Source organism: Schistocerca americana, chromosome 11, assembly GCF_021461395.2.
Source record: "Schistocerca americana isolate TAMUIC-IGC-003095 chromosome 11, iqSchAmer2.1, whole genome shotgun sequence".
NCBI lineage: Eukaryota > Metazoa > Arthropoda > Insecta > Orthoptera > Acrididae > Schistocerca > Schistocerca americana.
This window is the reverse complement of record NC_060129.1, coordinates 109,502,162-109,512,959: the sequence shown is the minus strand read 5'-3', so window position 1 is coordinate 109,512,959 and position 10,798 is coordinate 109,502,162.

Sequence of the window (10,798 nt, the reverse complement as noted above, 5' to 3'; positions counted from 1 at the left end):
CCCGCCCACTTAGGCTTACTTAAGTTTCGCTGTGATTATGTACACAGAGTAATTCGGTATGGCAGCAGTTGCAAGTTATTTGCAACAAAACGATATCAGAAAGTACGCAACTAATGGCCAAAATGGTAATTTATTGTACTGTCTTTGTCGAGACTTAGGTAAAATAACTGTAATTACTAAGTTCAGCTTTCATTGGTTACCTGGGATAATGGTTCATAACTATTCATTAGCTGAAAGTAAGGTTGACTATTATTCTTATTCCAATGGAAAATCAAATAATAAATCAAAACAGTCGCCAAACCTAGTGCACATAATCTGTTTCTGAATTAATCAACTATAATTACAATTATGTACACAAAACAGTCTGCCCTACTCATTCTGAAGGTGTCAGTCCCTACACATACAGAGAAAATCTTTGTCCTTGTGAAATAGTAAAATTCAGTTAGGTGAAAACTTTTTGAAGCATTTACTTCGTTTCGTTTTATGTGGAGATTAGTAGATCGATAATCGAAGGAGTAATTGACGTATACAACATGATAATGAACCGTGTAACCTCGTTTCTACTGTAACTGCCAAAAACTCTAATACAGTTTTCAGATATCTGAATATCATTAACAACATTGTTTTAATGTAATAATATGGCGTATAAATAGACAATGAAACACTTTTTCGATGCTGCAATGCAGTAGCCAAGAGATATACATAAACAAGGCCAAAAATTCATTAATATTCTTAAATAAAAGAATAAATTAATGAATTTTGCCAGATTACGTTCTTTTAAACGGTTCCTGTTAAAATTAAACTTAAATTTCAATTATTAGTCCTTTTAATCATCTTTGAACAGAAAACTCTGATTACTTACAAACAATCACAACTTTAAATCATAGAAAGCTTTCAGACTTAGAAGTACACTACTGGAAATTAAAATTGATATACCAAGAAGAAATGCAGATGATAAACAGGTATTCATTGGGCAAATATAATAGAACTCACATGTGATTACATTTTTATGCAACTTGGGTGCATAGATCCTGAGAAATCAGTACCCAGAACAACCACCTCTAGCCGGCCGGAGTGGCCGTGCGGTTCTAGGCGCTACAGTCTGGAACCGCGTGACCGCTACGGTTGCAGGTTCGAATCCTGCCTAGGGCATGGATGTGTGTGATGCCCTTAGGTTACTTATGTTTTAGTTCTAAGTTCTAGGGGACTGATGACCTCAGAAGTTAAGTCCCATAGTCCTCCGAGCCATTTGAACCATTTGAACCAACCGCCTCTGGCTGCAATAACTGCCTTGATACGCCTGGGCATTGAGTCAAACAGACTCGGATGGCGTGTACAGGTACAGCTACCCATGCAGCTTCAACACGATACCACAGTTCGTCGAGAGTAGTGACTGGCGTATTGTGACGAGCCAGTTGCTCGGCCACCATTGACCAGACGTTTTCAATTGGTGAGAGATCTGGAGAATGTGCTGGCCAGTTTAGCAGTCGAACATTTTCTGTATCCAGAAATGCCCGTACAGAACACAAAAATCATCATTAGACTCGGAATGCAGAACGATGTACCTTGGATCCAGATACAGGTAGTAATCAATTGGAAAAAAGCTCAGTCTCTGTATTCACATTTCGTACGAAATTCATATCGTTCTGACCATCGCTGTGTGGATGTGGGCAGTTGTTACTTGCCAGCTGTAGCCAGCCACCACCTCTTGATGACGTCGAGCAGCTGTCCGGAGGAAACATTCTGCAGCACACAGAACGTGGTGTGGTGGCAGACCTGACGTCCATACGTCAGTCAGTGGCGCGTCATCTTCCAGCTGGACCACGCTTCCCTCGTTACTCCTATCAGCACTCACGGCTGTTCCTCATCTCCTTTGCTGTGACACACTGGAGCAGCTCCGGTTACCATACTGCAGCGAACAATAATCTGGCACAAAGTCTTCTGTTCTGGAAGGGAAATATGAAGTGTCCAGGGTAAGTGTACTTTACTTCCATTCCGACGCCATCAGTGACCACACAAGGATCCAACTGCACGATACCCCATTCGTAACTTACCACATAGCTATTCTCGATCGTTATCGTGTTCCTCACCTTCATTACTCCTGTGTACAGTAACCTAAAACAGTGTTTCGAAATATCTGAGTGAACAGTGAACAATATAAATATAGCGAATTCCTCTTGATTTACTACAGCATCAGCAGCATATAATAAACAACCCATTCTTTAGTTACAAATTACCATTCTTCAATCCTCACGTATGTTTCTCAGCTCCCTTACTGTGACATGTAAGGCAAACTGTAGGTATGAGGCAAGAGGGGACAGTGACCTAAAGTGATCTCTGGTGGTTACTAACACTTTGGAGTGTGTTGCATTATAAGGCTAACCTTCCCTTTGTTTTTACAACATTATTGGGAAATGATATTCCAGGAGGACAATGCGTAATTTCTCACTTACGTTGTCATTTAACTTTGCCACTAAGCGTGGACGTGTTGAAAGTGGCTGTCTCAGTGCAGGTGTGTGACTGGCAGTCAAGCAGGAAGATTTTATATGCCATAGTGTGAGGTTTATGTTCATTAGAAAAACTGGAAATTATTTTAGAACATACAGAAGAATGCTGAAGATTAAATGGCTACATCAAGTAGCGAATGAGGAGGTACTAAACAGAATTGGGGACAAGAGGAATTTGTGGCACAACTTGACTAAAAGAAGGGATCGGTTGGTAGGACATGTTCTGAGGCATCAAGGGATCACCAGTTTAGTATTGGAGGGCAGTGTGGAGGGTAAAAATCGTAGAGGGAGACCAAGAGATGAATACACTAAGCAGATTCAGAAGGATGTAGGTTGCAGTAGGAAGATTGCACAGGATAGAGTAGCATGGAGAACTGTATCAAACCAGTCTCAGCACTGAAGACCACAACAACAACAACATTTTAAAACAAAATTCCTTGTAACACATTAACTATCATGCGGGCTGTACGCCATTGCCAACGAAACTTTGGATAATATATAAGAGAGGAGCGTGTGAGGGCGTTTGGGAGCAGCGCTGTGTTGTCTTGCTGGAAGACTACGTCTGACTCATGTCGTGGTGTAGGCAGCATCACGGGCTGGTTTTGTGCCACGCACTGCAGCATTCCTCAAAGACTAGTGACGGTACACCCAACTGGTTTCAACAACTGTTTGACTAACCAATTCATTATCCATTCACACAGTTTTTCAGTTGAATGGAACAACCGGATGGAACTAGCCTTTGTGGCGATGTCAGTAATACCTCCTGGTAATGTGTTTTAGGGACGTGGGCTAAAAAGACCGCTGGATGTGTTGTGGGAATACTGAAGAACGTGGCATCACTAATTACACTTCGGCTTCTGTATCCAGAACATTAATGTGAACTAATCTCCCAGCTGTGTGAGGAGCAGTAGTCTAAAATAAGTTTTGACCTTGTTGAAGAATCATTGAAGTGAGAATGATAAATAAGGCCTCTTCAGATTCCGTTTGTAGAGAATCATCAGGTCTCTCTCTCTTAGAACTGAAGAAATCCCCATTTCTTACTTATGCTAATATTGAGCTCAGCCATCCTTCTCTTACAACTGAAGAAATCCACATTTCTTACTTGTGCTGTTATTCACCTCAGACATTTCTTAACTCTCTTAGCTTCCCTACAGTTTCATACATGACCATGCCCTGACATTATGTCGCAAGGAATGTCGCCTAAAAAGAGCTCTGTTTGCACTGAGGAGAAACTGAAGATGAGTGCACGAATAACGCCAATTCAGCTAACTTTCCGAGAATGTTAGTGGGAACTGGTCTTCCAGTTGACCATTTTTCCTCAGTTCGGGGCAAGATGCGGGAAATTTTAAGTGAGTGCCCAAATAACGCCGATTCAGGGTCTGTTCCTGCACCGTCACCGAGATACGACGTTCCAGCAGGACAACGCTACGCTACTTGCTGGCGTCCAATCGAGTCCCACCCTCCCTCTTTCTCCTGTGATTTCTTCTCAATGTCGAACAAACACAAATGAACGAAATTAGCGACTAGCACAAACGACGTCAATTACGAATGGGTAAGAAATAGGAAAATCGTATAAACAATTTATTTGAAATTGTCGATGTATGTGTATCCTTTCAGACAGTTATTAAGTGAACTGGCGAGTCAGATGGTCAGTCTCATGCGACTCTGAGCGAGGTGTGTTGGCGGCAAAGCCGACGTGTCGCCCGCCGGCAGTAACGACACTGACGCAGACGGCGCCCCCCCCCCTCCCCCCGTTTACCGACTGACCGCTGTTCAGCACGCTGTCGCAAGTTTCATCTGTAGCCTGGAGTAACCGTCTAGGTAAACCTGAGATGGAGTGACGATATAAAACAACCTGCGGGGAAAATAGCTATCACGGTGAGTCGAAAAAATGGAAGCAAACTTAATTAACCCGCGAAAGAAATGGCTTACAGAAGACTCTTTAGGCAAAAAATTTCCGCGAACAAATTCAAGTCCAAAACGAGTTCGTAACTATGAAGAAAATCGTATAGACTCCTACAGTTTATATACGCCAGCGGCGAATGGTGGGTACAACGGGAAAAATCGTCCGCCGTGTTTTTGGGAGACTGTGTGTGGGATGTACAACTGGGTGAGTTCACAAGGTGGAATGTAGTCGGCTATTATCTGCAACAAGAAATGGATTTCACAAGTCCCGCTAAAGGAAGAATTGCATTGTGTTTTAACAGCGTAAACCTAACTCCATACCATGGCTTCATATTTTAATTGCGTAGTATGAATGACTCTGCTGGAAAGCCGTTTCTACGTCCAACCATCGGCATAACTAATGGAAGGAAATTCACATAATCCGATATCTTGGAAGAAATGAAACCAGTCCAGTGTAGTGTCTTTTGTTTAATTTCAGAGAGACGGCATCGATTCTAATTTGTCTGCACGGATATTTACCACTGCAGTTCATCGCAAGCGACAAGCTTTGAAAATCTTTCCACATTTCTATAGTATTTATGATCTATATAATTATCCGTCAGGTTCCAGCACTTCTCTGTTGTACTGGAGGACTTGTGAAATCGATTTCCTTTCGATACATCGCGAATAGCTGAAATCACGATCCACTTCTACGTGACACCCGTGCATTGCCAGATACAACCGGACACAGAAGAAATTCACGTGTGTGTGTAGCCAGGCCCGGACTGGCCGTATGGCGGAGGCGGCGCTCCCCAGCCGGGTCCCACCCTGCGTGGGCGTCGTCCCCCTACCCTGCCTGCCCCCTGGCTTATGACACGCATGTGAAATACAGACAAATAGAGAGAAATGAGAGAGACAAATTTGAAAAATCGTGGACCCTGAGACCAACTCTGGAACTTTCCGTTATTTTCGAGCTCAGAGCGCTCAAAAATATTTCTTGTCCGGTTTACTGAGCACTTCCAGCTCAGAAATTGGACTTTTTCGTCAACTGTCGGGCTCCTGTGATTCGGGAAATAGCAATGGTGCTTTTTGTGATTTTTAAAAACATATTTACCTAGCGATTAACTGAATTGTGGCTATCGATGCTGTTTTTTAGCACAAGAAATAATCTCTTAAAAATATTCTTCCATAAAGATATTTTTTAAAACTTTTGGTAGCAATATCCTCCAGATGAATTAACATACCACGTTGAATTTCCTCAGTTAAGTACTAGACATTGTGTCCTTACAGATATTTACGTTGGTTAGGGATTCACAAAGTTATTCTGAAAGAAATAGTTTTTTGTAAATTTTTAAACGGCCGTAACTTTTGACTGAAGGAAGCTATTTGTTTCTGATACACGGCATTTGACGTTGTTTGTTGAGAAAAAGTGCTGACTACATATTGGAGTCAGTCACTTGAGCCGTTTTAAAAGATAGAAAAATAATTTATTTTAAATTATTTTCGTATTTTCTCAAAATTTGTTCCAACTTTTCAAGTAATGTAAGTGAAATCTAGTGAAAACACTTGAAACGCCGCGAATCTCATTTCTGTCGGTCACTCCATTCAGAAGCTGCTTGCTTACACACACACACACACACACACACACACACACACTCCCAAACACACACGTACATCTTCGTAACAATGATCAGAATGCTTTCTTAGGGCTTTTTGTTGTCATTCAAAGTTGTGGTGTGTTTTAATTCTCGTTGTACATGTAAAGTACATAGTGTACCTAAATCGTACGTCACAATAGAAAAGATAGCTTACATTTTATTTGCATTGACTTTCGAAATAAAAGTTATTAATTTCAATCTTTTGTATGTAACAATTACTTAAATTAATACTTTTTAGACACATTTAGGGTCATGCAAACACAAATCCGGTTCTGAAAAGCGGAATAACAAAAGAAAGGTCAAATTACAAATAGCGACTTGAACCCAAATCAGTCCAGGGTTTCTTTCACGATTACATTTCAGCGCCTGGAAGTCCTGAAAACCGGTATCAAACGCAGCTAGGTTACAAAATTAGTGTTGATCCAATTTCCTTTTTCTGATTTAACAAGTCTAATTTATAGTTTCCCTGCAAGAATGTTGACCCGAGGTTTCACTGTTTGATTCCCTTTTATCTTGAAAATTAAAGCGATTGGACTCTGTTAAAATTGTCTGCTTTAGATCAAAGTTACGTCTATCTAAAAGTAAACATGTGTACTTATTATTTTGACAGGACCATGGTCGACACCATCATCAAACAAGAACCCGGACAGTGTTCCGCACGGGAGTGGTTCAGAACAGGGCACTGCAGCGGCGGCTGTCGTGCAGGTGAGTCCTGACACAGCACAGGAAGCAAATTAAGGCGTTCCTGATCCTACAGAAACACTTCTCCAGGTCTCTGGCGCAAATACCGACAGCTGTTGCTGCCAGTGCCGCTCACATATTTTTCTCCACCAGGAAAAGATGCCACTACTGCAGAGAAAACGAGTTCCTCGTGAGTCCACCCTATCCAGCCCTCAGGTAATAAAAGCAGCTTGCCCTTTGATGGAAATCAAGTTTACTACCGAAAGTAACGCACCTGAGCTTTAATTCGAACAAATTGTATCTCTTATTTTCCATAATTAAATAAGATATTTGACGCTACTCAAATTTGTTTTCGTCTGACGATAAGAAGAAAGAGGAAGGAGGGAATAAGATCCTTTATTGATGGTGTTACTCCATCAAAAAACACGTTTATGAACAATTCGTGAAACACGAAGAGAGACAGTCATGAATTAGCCGCGGTCGGCTTACGAACAGCAAAAATGAGACGAAATGTTGGGCAACATCTAAGGCGATAAAAATGTGCATGAGACTTCTAATAGGTGTCTCGTTCTGAGAAGATACACTTACATGTTGTTGTTGTGGTCTTCAGTCCAAAGACTGGTTTGATGCAGGTCTCCATGCTACTCTATCCTGTGCAAAGCCCTTCATTTCCCAGTACCTACTGCAACCTACATCCTTCTGAATCTGTTTAGTGTATTCACCCTTTGGTCTCCCTCTACGATTTTTACCCTCCACGCTCCCTTCCAATACTAAACTGGTGATCCCTTGATGCCTCAGGAAATGTCCTACCAACTGATCCCTTCTTTTAGTCAAGTTGTGCCACAAATTCCTCTTCTCTCCAATTCTATTCAATACCTCCTCTAGTGATGTAATCTACCCATCTAATCTTCAACATTCTTCTGTAGCACCACATTTCGAAAGCTTCTATTCTCTTCTTGTCCAAACTATTTAACTTCCATGTTTCACTTCCATACATGGCTACACTCCATACAAATACTTTCAGAAACGACTTCCTGACACTCAAATCTATACTCGATATTAACAAATTTCTCTTCTTCAGAAACGCTTTCCTTGCCATTGCCAGTCTACATTTTTTATCCACTCTACTTCGACCACCATCAGTTACTTTGCTCCCCAAGTAGTAAAACTCTTTCACTACTTTAAGCGTCTCATTTCCTAATCTAATTAGCGCAGCATCACCCGATTTAATTCGACTATATTCCATTATCCTCGTTTTGCTTTTGTTGATGTTCATCTTATATCCTCCTTTCAAGACACTGTCCATTCCGTTCAACTGCTCTTCCAAGTCTTTTTCTGTCTCTGACAGAATTACAATGTCATCGGCGAACCTCAAAGTTTTTATTTCTTCTCCATGGATTTTAATACCTACTACGAACTTTTCTTTTGTTTCCTTTACTGCTTGCTCAAGATACAGATTGAATAACATCGGGGCGAGGCTACAACCCTGTCTCACTCCCTTCCCAACCACTGCTTCCCTTTCATGCCCCTCGACTCTTATAACTGTCATCTGGTTTCTGTACAAATTGTAAATAGCCTTTCGCTCCCTGTATTTTACCCCTGCCACCTTTAGAATTTGAAAGAGAGTATTCCAGTCAACATTGTCAAAAGCTTTCTCTAAGTCTACAAATGTTAGTAACGTAGGTTTGCCTTTCCTTAATCTATTTTCTAAGATAAGTCGTAGGGTCAGTATTGCCTCACGTGTTCCAACATTTCTACTGAATCCAAACTGATCTTCCCCGAGGTCGGCTTCTACTAGTTTTTCCATTCATCTGTAAGGAATACGTGTTAGTATTTTGCAGCTGTGGCGTATTAAACTGATAATTCGGTAATTTTCACATCTCTCAACACCTGATTTCTTTGGGATTAGAATTATTATATTCTTCTTGAAGTCTGAGGGTATTTCGCCTGTCTCATACATCTTGCTCACCAGATGGTAGAGTTTTGTCAGGACTGGCTCTCCCAAGGCTGTCAGTAGCTCTAATGGAATGTTGTCTACTCCCGGGGCCTTGTTCCGAGTTAGGTCTTTCAGTGCTCTGTCAAACTCTTCACGCAGTATCATATTTCCTATTTCACCTTCATCTACATTCTCTTCTGTTCCTATAATATTGTCCTCAACAACATCGCCCTTATATAGACCCTCTATATACTCCTTCCACCTTTCTGCTTTCCCTTCTTTGCTTAGAACTGGGTTTTCATCTGAGCTCTTTATATTCATGGAAGTGGTTCTCTTTTCTCCAAATGTCTTTAATTTTCCTGTAGGCAGTATCTATCTTACCCCTAGTGATATGTGCCTCTACATCGTTACATTTGTCCTCTAGCCATCCCTTCTTAGCCATTTTGCACTTCCTGTCGATCTCATTTTTGAGACGTTTGTATTCCTCTTTGTCTGCTTCATTTACTCGATTTTTATATTTTCTCCTTTCATCAGTTAAATTCAATATCTCTTCGGTTAATCAAGGATTTCTGTTAGCCCTCGTCCTTTTACCAACTTGATCCTCTGCTACCTTGACTATTTCGTCTCTCAAAGCTTGCCATTCTTCTTCTACTGTATTTCTTTCCCCCATTCTTGTCAATCGTTCCGTAATGCTCTCCCTGAAGTTCTCTACAGCCTCTGGTTCTTTCAGTTTATCCAGGTCCCATCTCCTCATATTTCCACCTTTTTGCAATTTCTTCAGTTTTAATCTACAGTTCATAACCAATAGATTGTGCTCAGATTCCACATATGCCCCTGGAAATGTCTTACAATGTAAAACCTGTTTCCTGAGTCACTGTCTTACCATTATATAATCTATCTGAAACCTTTTAGTATCTCCAGGCTTCTTCCATGTATACAACCTTCTTTCATGATTCTTAAACCAAGTGTTAGCTTTGGTTAAGTTATGCTCTTACTTACATAATAACATACTTACATAATAATATACTCACATAATAATATTTACATGCAAAGAATGTGCGGCTTATCGTGGGGAAAGTGAGGCCCTGTACTCGATGACAGATATCGCCGACGGCCGAAACCAGAATCACTGAAAATTTTTAAATTTTAAGTTCGTGGCGTCCGTTCTTTCTGATATCTCCTATAGGACAACACCGTTTTGATCCATCAAACACTATGAATTAAGTCACAAATGAATTACAGACACTGGCTGCGAGTGGGCACTGATTTCAGTCAATGGAGAAAGTTGAAAATATGTGCCAGACTGTGGGTCGAACCCAGGTCTCCCGCTTACCAGCCAGGCGCTCCGACCGCTACGCCATCCGACACAACGACCGCGCGGGCCGCCCTGGCCACGCCCCCCGCCACGCCCAAACGCTCGACCCGCCCACGCGCTGCCGGCGGACTGCACGCTGCCCGTTACGCTCATTACTCGCGCCATTCCGTCCTGCCACACTTGTTGGTAAGACTTTTAATTTGTTTGTCGGAATTTTCCCGGTTCTTTTCGTAGTAGAAGTGAACCCAGGCGCAGTAATCTTGACGCATCACTTTGATAGAAAAGAACTTGCGCTATAGTTTTAAGACGTAAGGACGACGCTATTTTGCGAATATTTCATTATGGTCGTATTTAGACATTGACAAGATACACAACTTGGCCCCAAGGAACACACTTCGTTATTATATGTACTTTTAATAGTTTTTAATACGCACTGTGTGGCAGAGGTACTAATGCACTGTTCATTCACACGCTATACAGGGTGGTCCATTGATCGTGACTGGGCCAAATATCTCACGAATTAAACGCCAAACGAAAAAACTACAAAGAGCGAAACTCGTTTACCTTGAAGGGGGAAACCAGATGGCACTATGGTTGGCCCCCTAGATGGCGCTGCCATAGGTCAAACAGGTATCAACTGCCTTTTTCTTTTTAAATAGGAACCCCCATTTTTATTACATATTCTTGTAGTACGTAAAGAAATATGAATGTTTTAGTTGCACGACTTTTTTCGCTTTGTGATAGATGGCGCTGTAATAGTCACAAACATATGGCTCACAATTTTAGACCAACAGCTGGTGTAAGTAGGCTGTTTATG